Raw genomic sequence first — 19066 nt, 5'->3', positions numbered from 1 at the left:
GTAACAAGCAGTGAGATTGAAATAGTAATTAAAAAGTTACCAACCAAAAAACATCCAGGACCAGATGGATTCACAGATGAATTCTATCAGACATTCGAAGAAGAATTGGTGCAAATCATATTGACACTATTCTTAAAGATGAAGAGGGAATCCTCCCTAAATCATTCTATGAAGCCAGAGTAACCCTAATACCAAAACCAGGAAAGGACATAACAAACAAAACTACAGACCAATATCCCTGATGAACATAGAAGCAAAAATCCTAAACAAAATGCTAGCTAACAGAATCCAACAGTATATTAAAAACATAATCTACCATGATCAAGTGGGTTTCATACTAGGGATACAGGGATGGTTTAACATCAACAAGTCAACAAATGTGATACACTACATAAACAGAATTAAAAAAAACACATGATTATCTCAATAGATGCAGATAAAGTATTTGACAAAATCCAGCATTCCTTTATAATTAAAACCCTCAGCAAAATCGACATAGAAGGGACATGCCTTAAGGTAATAAGAGCCATCTATGACAAACCCACAGACAACATTACACTGAATGCGGAAAAGTTGAAAGCATTCCCCCTGTGAACTGGAACAAAAAAGACAAGGATGCCCACTTTCACCACTTCTATTCTACGTGGTACTGGAAGTCCTAGCCAGAGCAATCAGACAAGAGAAAGAAATAAAGGGCATCTGAACCAGTAAGGAGGAAGTCAAACTGTTGCCGTTTGCTGATAACATGATTGTATACCTAGAAAACTCTAAAGATTCCTCCAAAAAGTTCCTAGAACTAGTAAATGAATTCACAAAGTTTCGGGATACAAAAGTAATGTACGCAAATCAGTAGCTCTGCTATACACCAAGAGCGACCAAGCTGAGAATCAAATCAAGAACTCAACCCCTTTTACAATAGCTGCCAAAAAATAAAGTACTTAACAAAGCTATGGAGCTGATATCACAAAGCTGGCATAGCTGCAACAGGGATCCTCTTACGATTTTAGTATAGATCCTACTGCTTTTATGTTCAAAATTGTTAAGAGCCTTCCATTGTAATTAGAACATAATTTACACGCCTTAGCAAGGCTGACAAGGCCTTGCCTGATCTGGTCCCTGTTTTTCTCACCAATCTGATTTTTGCCTCTCCCGCTTACTCTACATGCTCCAGCCATATTAGTTGATTCTCAGCTCCTTGATAGTGGTGAATTGTCTCTGCTTTTGTTTGTTTGGGAAAGACTTTCTTTCTCCTTCATTATTGAAGGATAATTTTTCTGGGCACAGTATTCTCATATGACAGTTTTTTTTTTCTTTGAGCACTTTGAAAATGTTGTTCTACTCTCTCATAGCCTGTATGGTTTCTGTTGAACAATCTGTTGCCAGATGAATTAGAGCTCCATTATATGCTATTTACTTCCTTTCTTTTGCTGCTTTTAGGATCCTTTCTTTGTCTGACCATTGAGAGTCTGATTCTTATATGCTTTGGGAAAGTCTTATTTGGGTTCAATCTGTTTCATGTTTTCAGACCTTCTTGTACTTGAATATTTATATCTGTTTCAAGTTTTGGAAAATTTTCTATTATTCTTTGAATAAGCTTTCTACCCATTGCTCTTGCTCAGCTTTCTTTTGAACACCAATAATTCTTAGATTTGGTCTTTTGAGATAATTTTCTATTTTTGTGGAGGAGGCCTTCATTCCTTTTCATTATTTCTTCTTTTGTCTCCTCTGTGTATTTTCAAATAGCCAGTCTTCAAGCTCACTGATTTTTTTTTCCTTTGCTGTGTCCATTCTGCTGTTAAGAGCTTCCAATGACTTTTTCAGTTCAGAAAATGTATTTCTCAGTTCCAAGATTTCCATTTGATTTTTAAAAAATTTCAATCTCTTTGTTAAATTTCCCTGATACATTTCTGAATTGCTTTTCTGTGTTATCTGGGAGATCACTGAGTTTTCTCAAGACTGCTATTATGAATTCTTGGTCAGAGAGCTCACGAATTGCCATCTTGTTAGGGTCAGTCACTGAATTTTTGTTTTGTCCTTTTAGGGGAGGTCATAGTTCCCAGTTTGCTGTTGTTTCTTGTGGATGTATGACAATGTCTTTGCATTAAAGGATTGTTTATTCTAGTTTTCTCTGGTTTGTTTTGTTTCTTTGGATATATTTGCTTAGCAAATACTGTTAGATCATTGCCTCCTTTTTGGTTCTAAGCCTTGTGCCTTAAGCCCAGGTTTGCTTTGGCTCTAGTTAATGATCAGAGCACTGCCTGTCCTGGATGGGGTTACATTTCAAAGGCATTATCCCAGCAGCGTGGGAAGGCTGGGTGGGGGTTCACACCCAATGGACCTGTGAAATGTACCTCCTACAGGGTGCTGACGCTTAACAGCCACCTGACTTGGCATCTCCTTTGGCCAAGTTACAGAACAGACTTTCCAGGGCTCAGGATGCTAGTCCCACCTCCTCCCTTTATCTCTGCCTGTACTTAGGGATATTTCTTCTTTCAGGCAATCACAACGCTTCCTATGGGTTAAGGCAAGGACAGGTCTCCTTCCAGGCAACCTAAGATAGTGGGAAAGCTGGATGACCACGTCAATCTCACTTTGTCCAGTGTAGGAACTGTGAATTGGGTAAAATTAGCTGTACATTTGTTGCCAGGAAGAATGTGGGTTGGGGGAAGGGCATCCCCATAGCCTAGATGGTAGGTAAATTCTCCTACCCTCTGCTTAGAGGTTTTTCACTTCTCCATGACCTCAAGATCTATCTCATCCTCATATTTGAGTTCTGGGTTGTTGCTAGTGAAAACTTTGGTACTGTGTATTTGTTTTTGGTTTTCTGGGGGGGAGGATGATAATGAAGCCAGCTCACCTCTACACCACCATTTTGAAACCTACTCTCAGCTCCCTGAACACTCCAAGAACTTTGCCAACTCTGGATCTTTGAATAATCCCACTTCACTGCCTGTAATAATCCTCCACTTGGTCCTTGTATATCAAAATCCCTCTCATCCTTTGGGTCTTAGACTAAATGCTATCTCTTCATGGAGGCCTTTCAATCCAACATAAAATATCCAAGATAGCTGTTTTACTCAGATGTTTGCACCTCGCTGGAATGGCTGGAATAGCTGGAATAGCTAAAGCTTGCTTGACCTCTCTTTCCCCATATCCTTTTCCAAGTTAGCAGCTTGGGGTTCCTCACAACATGGCACTCTAGGATGTATCTATTCACATGGGAGCTAGCTTCCCCTAGAACAAGTGTTCTAAGAGAGGATATTGCTACTTCTTTAAAGTCTGGGTGAAGCATTACTTCTGTCATATTTTACTGGTAAGCACAGTGTCAGAACCAGCCTAGATTCAAGGGGAGGGGACATAGACATTTTCCCTCAATGGCGAGGAGTGTCAAAGAATTTGTGGACAAGTTATGCTATCACAGGGCCCTTTCTACAGCCTCCACTGGCACATAGTACTTGCCTTCCCATGACATTTAAACTGAATTGTAACTGCTTCATCTTAGTGAACATTGTGACCTCCAGAGGCCATCACAGCACCATTGATAAATGTGTGTTCAATGAGTAAATGAATGAATGAAAATTAAAAAGGTTTGCTTTATATTTTAGATATTCTTAAGGGTTCTGACAAACAGGAAACCCTGAAGCCATGAAGCTTCATGAGGAATCAACTCTTTCTTTTTCATTGTTACTTCCTCTGTATTGGCATAGTACCTGGCAGGTATCTTACATCCTCAATAGCTGTTTGTTGAATGAATAAGTGAAAGAATGCATGTCTATCAAAGCTAGTTCCACTGCCCTTTCAATGGCACCAATGTTGACTGCTTGTATGTAAACCTCAAGCAGTTTTTGCTGTACCAGCTGCAGAGCCAGGTCCATTTCTGCACTTCCTATTCTTCTTATATCTCTAGCCCAGAGAACTCTGGGGAGCCACATCCCCCAGGGCTTGACATTATACTTCACACATGTATTCTCAGATACTTGAAGCAGGGGTAGAAGTGGAACACTGTTTTGAAATTCATTGAGCTCAGAAAAAAATGCCTTCAGAGCTAAGAGGTCTGTCAGTTGTAAGGTACAGACTTCTGGAACTTATTTAGCCTTTTCTTGTAGGGGCACATTGGAAAATAGGAAATTGGAGGACTTGGAGAAGGATGTGGTAAATGTGATAAGTATATGAAGCTCTTTTCTCTGTGCTCAAAGAGGATGCAAATGAGGACTACATGAACATTGCTAGGGGTCCTGGTCCTGAGGGGCTCATTATTATAGTCAATTCCTGTAATGGTATTTTGCTTTTCAGCTCTATATGATGGTTTCTTCTTGGGGCTTTTAACTCTAGTGAGTTTACTTTTGAGTACTTTGAATTCAGAGTTTGCTTACAAGGGATCAGGACAATTGCTTGTAAAGGGAGGGATTCCTCTGAATCTTGATCTTTGGTTTAAACTTCCCTTTTGAGCTTTAGACCCTTATATCAGACTGTATACCACAGATCTCACCTGGATATCCCACAGCTGTTTCAAACTGCACTTGCCCAAAATAGAATTCATTCTGTGTTCCCACAATTGAGTTCTGATTCCTGTAGTTCCTATTTTGATCAAAGGCAGCAGCACCTTCCACACAGTCATCTGAGCAGAAGCACAGACATCATCATTCAAGCTTCCCTAAATGTTGGTGGTAGTAGACAATGTTTATTGACAGCATCCTATGTTCCAGGTCCTGTGCTAAGTACTTTATGTACATCAACCCCCTTAGTCATCACTATAGCCTGTGACTAAAATTATGTTATTATCTGCATTTCGAAGCTGAGGAAACTGAGGTGACTGCAAAAGTATCCCAACAGGTCCTTTTGCCTGAAGCTCTTCTCAGATTTATCTACTGCACAGCAAGCTGAGTTCTCTTTTAAATAAGCAGACCTGCATGTACCACTCCCTTCCTTACAAGCTTTACTGGCTCCCCGTTGTCCTCAGAATGCAGCCCAAACTCTTAGCCAGGAGTACAGCGTCCTTTGTGACTTGGTCACTGAGCACCCATCCAACCTCATTTCCAGTGGCTCTTACCTTGGCCCTGCCATCCCCTCACCCCCATGTTGTAGCCATGTTGGACACTTGCAACCACTTGAAATATGCATATTTTCCAGCCTCACTTAATTCTTCAACCTAAAAATATTTTGGGGGAGCCCACCATATGCTAGGCACTGTCTTAGGCACTCGTGCTATAGCTGTGAACAAAACAGATCAAGGCCTGCCCTCATGGCACTTGCATTCTAGTGGGGAAGTCAGACAATGCACAGGAAAATAGCTATATAGACAATGTACTGTCAGAGTCCTGAGTGCTGTGCAGGGAGATAAAGCAGAGAAAGGGGGCAGAAAGTGACAGCAGGGTTCTATTTTCTTTGAGATGGCCTGAGAAGGTACTTTGCAATGTCCCTGAGATGAGAACTTGCCTGGAATGTTTGAAGAACATCAAGGAGGCCAGTGTGGCTGGGAGAACGTGGAACCAAGGGAGGTCTCTAATATACCAAGGAACCCATCAGGTAAGGCCTTGAGGCCATGGCCAAGACTTTGGATTTTATTGCAGACGGGAGATGAAATTATTGCAAGTTTGAGATGAGGGAGTGATGGAATCTGACTGGCATTTCATGAGAATCATGATGATAGCTGTGTGACAAGAGTGGAAGGAGGGAGACCAGGTGGGAGGCACCTGTGAAGCTCTTGTTCCCATTTCAGGAATGTTCATTCCCCATGCCCCTCCTCACCTTTGCCTGGTGACCGCTACTCAGCTTTCTACAGCCATCTCAGGGCTATCTCCATTCAAAAATCTTCCTCAGTTGTCTTCCTCTCTATGATGCAGAATTTTATGTATTTTTAATAGTATGTAATCTCACTATTTTGTAGTTATGTATATACCTGACTTTCATAATTGACTGTGAGGTCAATGAATCCTTCAGGGTGGGATCTATTTCTGTTTCTTGCTTTTCTTTGTGTTTCTAGCTCCCTGGCATGGCACCTGATAGTGTTGATAGGACTCAATGAGGATTTGAGAAATTCATGAGTGAATGAACAAAGAAACAGCTCATCCGGCTGATACTAAACATTCAAATCCTTATTTGATTGAACAAAGGAGGGTTCAAATAATTCCATTCAGTCAAAATGCTCTAGGTATTTATAGGCCAACTTTACAATATAACTTGCATATTTAAAGGCATCAAATTTCAGAAACTGTTGTGGAAACTAGATTTGTGGAGTCGTGGAGAAGTCCTTTTGAATACAGTACTATCTGTTGAAAAGAGCTCCAGGCTGTCTGCTTATTGACTAACCTGTTGTATTGTTGTCATTTTTTTTGTTGATATATATGATTGTACATATTTCTGGGGTACATGTGATATTTTGATATGTGCATACAATGTGTAGTGATCAATAGAATATTATTCAGCCATAAAAAGAAAGAAATCCTGTCATTTACAGCAATGTGAATGGAACCAGAGGATATTATGTTAAGTGAAATAAGGCAAACTTCGGTCATGATTTCCATCACTCACAGCAGCCCTGGAGTACCAGCACACTTAAACAATGCAACCAGAATCAGTCAAACAGAACCAGAACCATTTTGTTTTATGTTGTTAAGGATTTCTGCAAAACTCCCTTTAGACTCCCGTGGGTGCAGTGTGACTTATGGCTTCTCAGATTATTCATTTGTTGAATGGACTTCAATTAGTTTTCTGTAAGCCCCTGCCTTGCTTAAAATAAATCTGATATAAGCAAATCTTTTCTTTTCTTTTTTTGAAAAAACAAACAAACAAACAAATGACTGAAAGGTGATTTATTTGATAAATGAGTTAAGAGATTATAGGATTCCTTTAACAAGCCTCTTGAATGCATTTAAAATGATGTAATTTCTTAAAGAAAAACATTGACCTTAAAGAAAACATGGACCTTCTAAGGGCCCAGAAGTTAGTAATTAGATTTGAGCAATTCTAACTTGGACAGTTTCCATCAGCTATATTCTGTGGGTGTCTGTACTAGACAGTGCTCTACTGGTATTGAGGGTAGTCTCAAAGGAGTAGAAGAGACCAGATTCTGGCTCTCAATCTAGACCTGCTGTGTCCAAAATGTAGCCCCTAGTCATATGTGGCCATTGAGCCCCTGAAATGTGGCTAAGGCTACCGAGGAACTAAATTTTTAACTTAATTATAATTAATTTTAATTTAAAACTGATATTTGATTCCATTATTAGAAAACTTTTAAGTATGTTTAGAACAACTTTAGGTCTGTGGATCTTTTTCAGTTATAAATTTTGTAAACTTTAAATGTAGATCAACTATGTCTGATGTTTCTGATAAAAATTTAGTGTACCAATTAAGATACACTGTAAATATAAAATGCATACTGATTTTGAAGACTTTAGCACAAAAGGATGTAAAATATCTCGACAATGCTTTTTATACTGATTACATGTTGAATTAACATTTTGGATATGTTGGGTGAAAACATTTTAACAAAATTAATTTCACTTGTTTATTTTGACATTTTAAATGTCATTATTAAAATTTTAAAATTACATACATGCTTATTACATTTCTACTAAAAAGTGCTGGGAGTCTGTGCTAGGTGTGCCTATTACCTCTGCACTACCCGTATCCTATTCTAGGTGAAACCACACAGCACAATGCACTCAGAACCCTGGCTTGGTGATCCCATCTAATTAGACCAGCATTGGGCAACCAGGATTGAGAACCAGTGTTATGATATTTGCTTACTCACTTGGTCCCTGATGCAGGCTTTGTCTCTATGGATATAAATAAGACATCAGAAGAGCTCTACCATCCCCTCCCCCAAGAACTTCTTAAGTAGAGCCAACCAAATTTTTCCACCTAAGGTTTTGGACACAAGTCTTGCTGGTAAGAAGCTGTTGGACATGGGACTCCAAGGCGATAAATTAGAGATAGCTTGCCGGGAACCTGAAGCCTTGCTTGGGGAGTAAGAGCCTTAGAGGATACCAGTGTGCAATGTGGAGAGGAGCCCCACATGCAGAGTCCTGAAGCTTAGGGAGAAACACAGTGGAGACTTGGCTGTACCTCCCACTTGGGGTTTTGTGAGATTCTCTTCTGTCTTTCCCATAAATCCCCCTTTGTTTAGCCTAGCTTGAGTGGGTTTCTGTTTCTTAAAGCTAATGATTTTCACACATGCAAACATGATTAGGGAAACAAGTCAACTATTTGGAACAGTAAAAACATCAAAATTTACAAACACTGAAATTAGAGGAATGAGTATGTATGTGCTGGCAAAGATAATGTGGTATGAGGAATCGTCTAGAACAGTGGTCCTTGAAGTGTGGTCTGGGGGACACTGAGACCCTTTCAGTGGGATCTCCATAAAGTCAAAATTGTTTTCTAATTATACCAAGCCTTTATTTGCATTTCTTACTCTCATTCTGTCATGAGTGAATAGGGGAATTCTCCAGAAACAACATGATGAGTGATATAGCAAAAGCTTAGATGCAAAAGTAGCTACGAGAACCCAGCTGTCCTCTATTAAACCATACATTAAAGAGATTTATAAAAATCAAATACAATGCCATTCTTCTCACTATTTTTTTTGATTCTTGAAAATATAGTTAATTTTCATAAAACTATGTTAACATGTAAAGGATTTATTAAATATGTTAAAGTTTCTCCATTTTAATCACTAACGTGGTAAACATTGATGGATAGAACCCACAAAAACAACAGCTCTTTGGGTTCTCTATAATTTTTAAGAGTGTAAATGGTCCTGAGTAGAAAATAGCAAGACAAATCAGTGAAGAGTTTATGGAGGGAGAACTGGTTTAGAGTTGCCCTGAGGTCTTCTTTTCTGTTTATAATACCTGTGTCTAAATAGGGGCCAAGCAAGAGTGTGATTACAGTAGTTCTCAACCCTGACATCAAAATCACCATGGGGGACTAGAAAAATACAGATCTTCGGGCTTCTGTCTCCAGATATTCATAACTTAAGGTCTGGGAGGAGATCTAGGAATCGGTATTCTTAAAAAGTGCCTCAGCGGTTTCTTTGCACAACATGCAAAGAGGAACAAAAAAAAGACATCATTTAATTTCAGAGAGATGGGCTATGTATGATGAAAAGCAAATGAGGGTGCTTGCTCCCACCTGGCTGCTGGCCTTTTTCTGGCAGCTCTGTGGGTGAAGTGGGAGGCATGAGACTGGCTGTTGAGGTCAGAGGGAACTGTATGTACCAGGTGGCCTGGACTCACCTGGCTGCCTCTCTGGTGGCCTCCCTGAGCTGATGCTGTGGATTCATTTGCAGGTGCTCAAGGGCACACCCTGAAACCCATGAACCCACCAGAGTTGAGAATGGGAAAAGATGAGATACTGCAAACACAAGTTAGTCCCTGTGCCTTGTTTCTAAGCTTTAGCTTTTTAAAAAATGTTCTCGGGACTGGAAGTGGATTCTGAAGCAGAGGCTTGCTATAGTTCAGGAGGTAGGCTGGAATTTGTCATTTGTACAGTAACGTAGCAGAAAGTTTTCTTGCGAGAGATTGAGAGAGAGAGAGAGGTTCTTTTTTCCTTAAAAGAAAGGAGGTCTCCCACCCCTTCCCTACCTCAATATCTTGCAGATACGTATTGATTTCTTCTGAGGGCTTAAAAGATGCAGTGTTGACCTCCCCTCTGCTCTCACCTCCATTCACAGGAAGTCACAGGGAGGGTTGGTGTGGAATTTTCTTCTCACTGTGCAGTGATACATTGAGATGGATTATGGGCTTATTTTGGCTCCCTAGAATGTTTTCCTTTCATTTTGTTTCTTCTGCAAGCAAATCCTGCTTTCCTGGGCACAGGGGTACTATGTGATTCAGGACTGTCCATTCATAATATCCTATCCTTGGGAACAGGGGCACCACTTGGCACAACTCTAGTAACTCCAAATGCTTTCACTGAAACGCACGTCAATGTGAATGGCGCCCCCTGTTGTGGCATGACAGGACAGCCTTGCCTTGGAAATGAAGTGGTGGGAGTACCTCACAGGAAATGGAGCAGAACAACCAGACTCTATTTCTAGAATTAACTTAGGAAGGTTGGGAGACAAAAATCTCTTTCCACTAGGGTTGCTAAACAGGGATGCAGGGATTACAGGCATGCGCCACCACGCCTGGCTAACTTTTTGTATTTTTAGTAGAGACACGGTTTCACCGTGTTGGCCAGGCTGGTCTCAAACTCCTGACCTCAGGTGATCCACCTGCCTCAGCCTCCCAAAATGCTGGGATTACAGGCATGAGCCACCACGCCCGGCCTAATAGACAAGTGGGTATTTGTATGTAACTTGGTGGGATGCGGACATTCAGGGAATAAAAAAACCTCAACAACTCAACAGCACATTCATACATGCCAACTATCCCACAGATAAGACACTTCTCATTTTATCATTTTGAGCAGACTGTTCATTTAGATTTTGTTGGATGCAGAGAAGAGATTTAATATAAGCATGATACTCATCATAAATAAAGTGAAATGTTACCACTATTTGAAAGTATGATGTCAATTAATAATAACAATATAAGAAAATCTGTATAATATTTTAAGTCTTTGTTTTCAGAAAAAGATTTCCGTTTCTAAATTTATCTCACATTTTACATGCATGATCATGTATAAACAGGGTCTGTAACTTTCTGGCCCCATTTAATTTATCTCATGGCTTTTATTTTCTTTTTATAAATGATTGATGTGTTGAGAATCAGTTCATGCATTTTGTTGTCATTTTAATTTCTTTTCCTTGAATTATCTGTCATGCTTTGTCCACCACTTTTAGATTAACTTATAAAGCATGTTAACAATCTTCCCTTAATCTATTTCATAAATATTTTCTTCTAAAATTTCACTTACCTTTATATAAACTTCGTTTTGCCATCAAGAATGCCATTCTTATTTTCCACTGATTTTTCTAATTGCAACATGGTATAGCTCATTATAAAGCAATTGAATGATGTAGTGGCACGTTCTCCAGTTCTGATGGTCTAGACCAGTGTTACAATAGAACATGTAAGTGTCCTATATCTGTGCTGTTCTTTTTTTTTTCTTTTGAGATGGAGTCCCACTCTGTCACCCAGGCTGGAGTGCAGTGGCTTGATCTTGGCTCACCGCTACCTCCGCCTCCTGGGTTCAAATGATTCTCCTGCCTCAGTCTCCTGAGTAGCTGGGATTACAGGCACATGGAACCACACCCGGCTAATTTTTTGTATTTTTAGTAGAGACGGGGTTTCACCATTGTGGTCAGGCTGCTCTTGAACTCCTGACCTCGTGATCTGCCCGCCTTGGCCTCCCAAAGTGCTGGGATTACAGGTGTGAGACACCATGCCTGGCCTCTGTTCTGTTCAATAATTAACCACAGGTCACTATTGAGCTAGTGCAACTGAGAAAGTAAATGTTTAATTTTATTTGATTTAAATTAGATTTGAGTAGCTTCTTGGGGTTAGTGGCCACAGCATTTTTATGTTACTCTATTTTGCCCTCAGCTTACCACTGGAAACCAGTTTCATATTAAGCTTGAGAGAGAGGAGATAAGACAGAGGAAAAAGGTCGAATGGCTGGTCTGCTTGTCTGGACCTGGAATGAGAGTCAGGAAACTCTGGATCTCAGGACCAGACTCCTTACTGACTATGGGATTTAGTAAATCATCATACCCTTCATCTTGGAAACAGAACTGACATCCTAATGCAGAGTCTGGGGTATGCATTTGGTGTTAGAAGAGCGGAGCTTGAGATAGGGTTTCACTGCCAAGTGACAGCATGAGGTCACAAATTTCCCTTCCATGGCTCCACTGTCCAGTGACTTTTACTTGTTGCTCTTTTACTTTTCTATGGTTTAATATTCTACTTCCCAGTTCAGATATTGAGAGAGAGTGTTAAATGGCTTTTGCTTGGTCTGGTCCTTTCCCTTTGATGCTGTAATGCAAACAACTTTATGGGCTCTCTGCTGGGTGCTGGGGAATGCTCTGGGCTGCCATCTGGAGGGCAACCGTTGAGATGCACCTGGTCCCTCTGACTTGGGTGAGGGGGTGGAAGGTGACATACTGCCACCTAGTGTCCGAGTGTCCATAATGCTTAGGGACATTACAAGTCTTGATTGGTAACATACTATCCTGTAGTCTCAGAATAACTATGTGAGCTAGACAGTGATATGAATTTCGTGACTCTTACTTTACAGATGAGTGAATGTGTCCTAAAAGCCACATAGTCAGTGGAGGAGCTGAGCCTGGAACCTGGCCCCACTGACTTCATCATATCATGGTTTAGGTTGTGGCTGCCTGCTGTGCAGATGCATCAAATGCATACCCAGCTACCTATCTCATTGTTGAGGTGCCTCAAGTTGTGTGTGTGTGTGTGTGGAGGAGGGGAATAATGGGAAACAGTGGATGACTGAAGGCTGAATCTGCAGTTATAAAATGAAAGAAAATAATGAATATAATAAACGAAATTGGGATTGTAGTATATAAACATCTCATCAATCAATCAGCCTAGATCAGTAGAATTCCTGGATGCTTCAGTGAGATAGGTATTCAAGACCACGTCAGTGCGAATAGTCTAAACAATAATGCCAGTGGCTTCCAAACGTCTACAGTGGTAGTTGCTGCTTTGGGTCTCATTTCCCCGTTAGCACTGGACTGTGAAACAAACAATGGCTTACATCTGTGAAGGGATCAATGCGTCTATTCAGACATCACAGGAGCTCAACGCAGGAATAAAAAGTGATCTTTCTTCCCAAGTGTCAACTCTAATTGATTGGCAGTGGCTTTGTGGAGAACTGGACTGCACTGAGAAGGACTTGAAGGGGTTTGGAGGCTTAGTAGGGAAATATGCCGTTAACTGGTTAGTGATGTTTGCCAGAAGGACTAGATTATGGAGTTTATTAGGGCAGGGACTGGCTTATACCTGTTGTATTTCCTGGTCTGTTTCAGTACCTAGAATGGTGCCCTGCACATGGCACATAAATATTTGTGAAAGGAATGAGCATTTGAGGAGAGGAAATGATGTCATGAAAGCTAAGCGTTTGCCATCCCTGGTAGAGATCAGGGAAGAATGAGAAATCCTAGGAAGCCCTGTAGAATAGTCTTTTTAGGTGTTGCGTCTACTTCTTATCTCTAGCAAGTTGCTCCTAGATCCCCACCTTGTCCTTCCAAGCCAAGGGAGGAGCAGCAGCTGGAGGTGATACTGCAAAGTACTTTAATGTACTCCTCACATAAATCTGGTGCTTTGAATATTGATGCTGCAATTGTTTTGCTACTCCTTGCTTGCAAGCTTCCTGGTTGCTTGTTCTCTTTGCATTTTGGATTCCTCCAATCTCTCTGGCTCCTTAATATGATGCTCCCTTTACTCTTACCTGATTACTCTGTTCCAGCCCACAGTGAGGTCTGACCACACTACTAGAAATAATAATAGCCATTTATTCAACAAATGTTTACTGTGATCCAGGCGTTATACTCTATATATAATATGTCATTTAATCCTCACAAGTGCCTAATCGGATAATGACTTATTATTTGCGGATGAAGAAGCTGAAGCACTTAGATGCTAACTTGCTTAAGGCCACACAGTGAGTAAATGGCAGAATTCAGGACTTTCTGACTTCAGAGCCCATATGCTTGACCATTATATGATACCATTTATGAGCTCACACTGAACTGCTTGGTCTTGATCCATGGCTAGACTCTGATCTCTGAGAAAGTTATGAATGACCCTCCAAGCGATGCTACAGTCCCCCTTGTCCTGGTAAGTAATACATCTACTCAGAGCTGACACATCTCCTTTTGTCTGCATGCAGAAGCCACTCTAGACAGCTCACAACTCTAAGCCCTTAGACTGTGCCTGTGCTAGAAACACATCTGCTCAAACAACAGGCATCCCTGGCTCCCCAGCCCTCCTAAACAGAAATTCAGTACTTATAGCCTCTTCTAATCATACAGTGTGTCTAAGGACATCCTAAGTCATTATTATTGTGCTTTCCAGCAAATCTAATTAAATTCTTGTCTAATTGTTGCCTGCCAGTGTTCTCCTTCAGGAAGCCCATCAAGGGATTTCTGTACAGTCACTTTTGGAAGTGAATTTCAGTTCTTACCAACTTTGGTAGCAAATTCCATGGCTCCTGGACTTTATTGCTCAAATAATTTGATTTGGATTTTTTGGTTTTGTGCAAAACCAAAACATGCCTTATCAAGGTAGGCAAGTGTTATTATCAATACCATTTTATAGATTACGAAACTGAGACTCAGTGGAGCTAATCCACTAGCCCTAAGTTACACAGTAAGTTTGTAGTGGAAACATCATTTGAAACGAGGTCCAACTGGGTTAAAAACCCAAGCTTCTTAAGCACTATATTTTGCTACTATAGGTAGTGAAAACTGGAAATACCTTGAAAATGAGAACATTTCATAAAATGCAACCTTTTATTATTTCAGGAGTAGATTTAGAATCATCATCTCAAACCCCAATTGAAATGGTCTCACTTTGTCACCTAGGCTGGAGTACAGTGGTGCAATCATCACTCACTGCAGCCTCAAACTCTTGGGCTCAAGCGATCCTCCCACCTCAGCCTCCCAAGCAGCTGAAACTACACCCCTGTGCCTGGCCTTTTTTTTTTTTTTTTTGGAGAGATAGGGTCTCACTTTGATACCCAAGCTCCTGGGCTCAAGCCATCCTCCCACCTTAGCCTCCCAAAGTACTAGTATTACAGGCATGAGCCACCATGCCTGGCCTAAATTTTGAGCCACCAAGTTTGTAGTAATTTGTTATGGCAGTCACAGAAAATCAATACACAACTCTAAAAGAAAAGATTAAGCAAAAAGAAAGAAAAAAAAGATTTCTTATTTTACAAATTTGGTAAAGGAAAGCAAGCTGAGATCTTTATCTCCATCCTTTTTGTAGCAAAGTAACATGAGGAAAAACTGGGCCTAAAAGTCCAGAGTAACCTAAATTAGATGGCTTAAGGCAGTGCTCGGTCTAGGATCTTCAGCTCGTTTTCTCATTCTTCTGTGCTCTATGTCCTTATTAATGGCTCTCAACTTGGAAGGTTATCCTCTGATGTGCCCAAAGCATCTGCTGGCACATAATGGGGCCATGTGCTCCATGTTCAAGCTCTGCAGGAATGAAGGAGATGATCCCCACATTCGTGGTGAATTACTGAGGTTTCTTCTGACTTACTGCTGAGGTCCTGTCGGCCCAATCAGAGAACCAACCAATCACTGGTGATGAACAGAGGGCGTGTACTAATTGATTAAGCCAATCAAGATCCACCCTGGAGCTGGGGTTGAGGTCAATGCCACAAAAACACATAAGGGCAAATGGCAATGGGGGGTTGCTTTTCATGGGGAAATGTAGAGCATTATCAGGAGAGAGAGGGAATGGATGCTGGGTAGTAAACAGCAGCTGTGTCCAGTTGGCTCCTTCTTGTGAGATAATGAAAATAAAGTATTTATCACAGTCCTTGGCATGTAAGAAATGTCCAGTAAATATTAGCTTATTTACTTATTATTTTTCTACCTCTTAAGTGTGTGTGTACTCTAAGAGTTGTGTTTTGGTTTTCCATGACTGCCATAGCAAATGACTACAAACACACACACTATATATATGTGTGTGTGTGTGTGTACACATACACTTAAAAAGTAGAAAAATAATAAATAAGCTACTTTTTCTACCTCTGAAGTGTATGTAGAAATAAATAAATTATAAATTATAAAATAAGTAAATAAGCTAATATTAGTGTTTTACCTCTTAAGTGTGTATATACATACACACACACTTAAGAGATAGAAAATATACATTCCCACAAATGATATGTGTATATATAGAAATAGTAGAAACCACAGATAAATAGAGCAAGCACCTTTTATTGCTTTTATTGACAGCATTCCTCATGTGGGAAGAAGGGCTCAGGACAGCCTTTTTGCTGATAGGAAACTGAGATCCTTGGTGGAAGGACGACTTGCCAAAGTTCATGTGGTGGCAGGATGGGAGCCAGACCCTAGGCCCCTGGGCCCCCAGCCCAGCTGTCTTTTTCTCTCGATTGCCTCGCTTTCATTAGCTGTCCTGCCTTTTCCAGGTGCCTCTCTGGAGCCGTACTTGGCAGCTAAACTGACAATGATATATGTCCCTAGGAGTCCCCAGGAAGGGGATTTTGGAGCCACTATAAACATGCGGGTTAAGGACAGCAGCTACATCTGGAAGCCTGCAGAAGCTTCCATTCCAGGAAGCGCTGTCCGCTACATTGTCCCTGTGTGTACCCCTTTTGCTGTCATAGTCTGCTTCAAACCTGTCATAACACGAGAAACTGTCAATTAGGGAGGCCACTTCCAGCTGTTCTGTTCTATGCTCACTGGATAGCAATTTCCTCCCACTTCCTCCAAATGTTTCCAATAGGGAGGGAAGGGTCCCCAATATAAGATTGCTCCCTGATGTTAGCAGGACACAAAATAGCCAAATGTATGTCAGAAAGCTGAAATCAGTTATTGCTGACAACAGTAATAATGGTGTCTGGAACATGACCTAGTTTATTGCTCAGTACCTGGCCTTAGGTGATAAATTTTTTGGGGGAGACTGACTGGTCATGTAGGCATCCAAAGCAAAAAATAGCAGTGTGATTATGGTAGGAACAAGCTGAGAGAGAGAGAGAAAGAGAAAGAGAGGGGAGGGGGGAGAGAGAGAGAGAGAGAGGAAGTAAGAGAGAGAGAGAGAGAGAGGGAGAAGGTGACGGGAGAGACCACAGATACGCTGATTTATTGCCAGTAACAATTGCTACCATTCATTAAGTGTCAGACACTGGGATAGGTGTTTTAAACACATTTTCTCGAATTTGACAACAACCATACAAAATAAATATCTTTATCCCTGTTCCAGTGATTAGAAAACTAGGGCCCAGAGAGGCTAAGCAACTCACCCAAGGTCACACAGCTACTAAATGAAGAAGCCCAATTCAGACCCAATTCTGTCTGACTCTAGAGCTCTTTATACATTATGCTACTTCTTGTTTATCATATTCAGCTGCTGTCTTCTGGGTCACTTTCCCATGAAAGTGCTACTAAAATGATTTCACACACAAACTAACCAGTCGTAGGCCTTGCTTCTCATTTGGATTAGTTTTGAGTAATGGAGGGTTCCTGTAATGGGAGTCTGGAGATGCTGAGGGGAAGGGCACGCATGCATGCTTGTGTGTGAATATTAATTGTGTCTTTTGTAGTTGCGGCCTATATCTGTAATAATGTTTTATTAACTGTGGTCCTATGTCTCTGCTGGCAGCCCACTGTAATCCCGAGGCAACAGGCTAGAAAGTGACTAATGAGAATAATTTCTTGATTGATGGGGCTGTTCTTTCTGGATTTAAAAGGACCTTGTTAAAATGACAGAGTCTCATTTTCACACTGTATCTTCAACGTCTAGACATAAAAACCCTAAAAAAAATGAAACGTTCAAGATCCTTGGAGGATGGCCTCTAGAGTCCGTTTCTTTTCTGCCCCAGCACTCTAAGCCAGGCTGAGCCAGCAAAGCTCCAATCCTCAGCAGCTCACAAAATCCACTAGTGCCCGATGTAGTTCTGGGCAGTTGTTCTGAAATGCCTCACCTTTCCTAGCCCTTTCCTTTTGCTGTCATGCATTGCTTGCAAATGTCTCCATCTCTGCTAAATAACCATTTAGTAATTAAACTCCTGGCATGTACCTAGCATTGTCTCTCTCTCCTCTTTGCTAATAGCTACACTCAGTGTTGGGCCCTCTAGGGAAGTGGACAGTGTAGCAATGCGTGTGGAAGTGAGGACCCAACTTTGAAATTAATTTGAGGCACTGATCAAGATTTTATGCCTTAACATTTGTTTTTCTTTTTTTTTTTTTTTTTTTTTTTTTTTTTTTTTTTTTTTGAGACGGAGTCTCGCTCTGTCGCCCAGGCTGGAGTGCAGTGGCGCGCTCTCGGCTCACTGCAAGCTCCGCCTCCCGGGTTCACGCCATTCTCCTGCCTCAGCCTCCCGAGTAGCTGGGACTACAGGCGCCCACAACCGCGCCCGGCTAATTTTTTGTATTTTTAGTAGAGACGGGGTTTCACCGTGGTCTCGATCTCCTGACCTTGTGATCCGCCCGCCTCGGCCTCCCAAAGTGCTGGGATTACAGGCGTGAGCCACCGCGCCCGGCCAACATTTGTTTTTCTTTTCGTCAGGCGTCATGCCCAAATTTTTATTCTTAGCCATTTATTTATTTTAACTTTGAACAGCTTTAATATTTGGAGAAGCTTACAATATTTATATAATCCTGAGAGGGCTGACACGTAAGAGATTCAGCCACAATGCTTTTGAGAACTCCCTAAGCACACAGGTTCTTGGGAATTGGATGTAGATCAGGTGTCTGGGACTGGGAAAAGGCACAAACAGGCATCAGGAGAGGAAGTAGAGGAAAAAGACAACAAAAGAGACAAATATACATTTCTCAATTTTGCAGTGAGGTAACCCTTTCCCCTGCCAACAGTTAGAGGAAAGTTCCCGAAAGGGCTAAGGACCCTGTGACACAGATCCTGAGGGACTATACGGCAAATACTCCTTTTGACAGGCGAGGGCAATGCTTCTTCACAAAGAGGTTGCACAGTTCCATCCCTGTCAGAATAGCATCTGGAAAAATGCCAACGATGGCATCCTATACATCCCCCTCCTTCTAGCTGGATGGATCCCGGAGCTAGGTGCTCACACAGGCTGGACTAGCAACCTGGCGCAACAGGAAGGAAATAATCTTTTTGGTGGAGTATGAGAGGATCAAATGAAGTGAGGAATGAGACACGTTGCTCAGTCCTGGTAAGAGTGGGCTCCTTTGTGAGTAACGAAGGCTCCTTACTGCCGCAAGAAGTCAGACTCTGGGTGGCCCTCCAAACCCTGGTAAGGACTTTGATCTTTATCCTAAGGAAAACAGGAAGCCATATAAGTGTCTGGATTAGAAGATTTTGGGCAGAGTGACACACATTCAAGTCCACTCAGAATATCTTACAGGTATGGTGAGGCCTCAGTGCTGCCCGCATTTTCTATACCCCATTGTTTAGTTTTGGTTGATGCGCGTATTGGTTCTGAT

At 41.3% G+C, this 19066-nt stretch overlaps 1 protein-coding gene across 24 annotated transcripts in view; it reads right to left on the bottom strand.

Moving 5' to 3' along the window:
• The window catches only part of COMMD9 (COMM domain containing 9), a 1186740-nt gene that overhangs the window by 445139 nt on the left and 722535 nt on the right, over positions 1-19066 (bottom strand). The window contains exon 1 of one of the 24 annotated variants that reach the window (XM_050759461.1): positions 8115-8118. The exons of the other annotated variants lie outside the window; for them this stretch is intronic. The gene's annotated coding sequence lies outside the window, so the exon portion shown is untranslated. Of the gene's footprint in view, positions 1-8114; positions 8119-19066 lie in introns of those variants that run through there. 24 annotated transcript variants of the gene reach the window in all.

This window comes from Macaca thibetana, chromosome 14, assembly GCF_024542745.1.
Source record: "Macaca thibetana thibetana isolate TM-01 chromosome 14, ASM2454274v1, whole genome shotgun sequence".
NCBI classification, from domain to species: domain Eukaryota; kingdom Metazoa; phylum Chordata; class Mammalia; order Primates; family Cercopithecidae; genus Macaca; species Macaca thibetana.
Note: the sequence above shows the minus strand (reverse complement) of the source record. Positions and strands in the feature narration are given on the sequence as shown.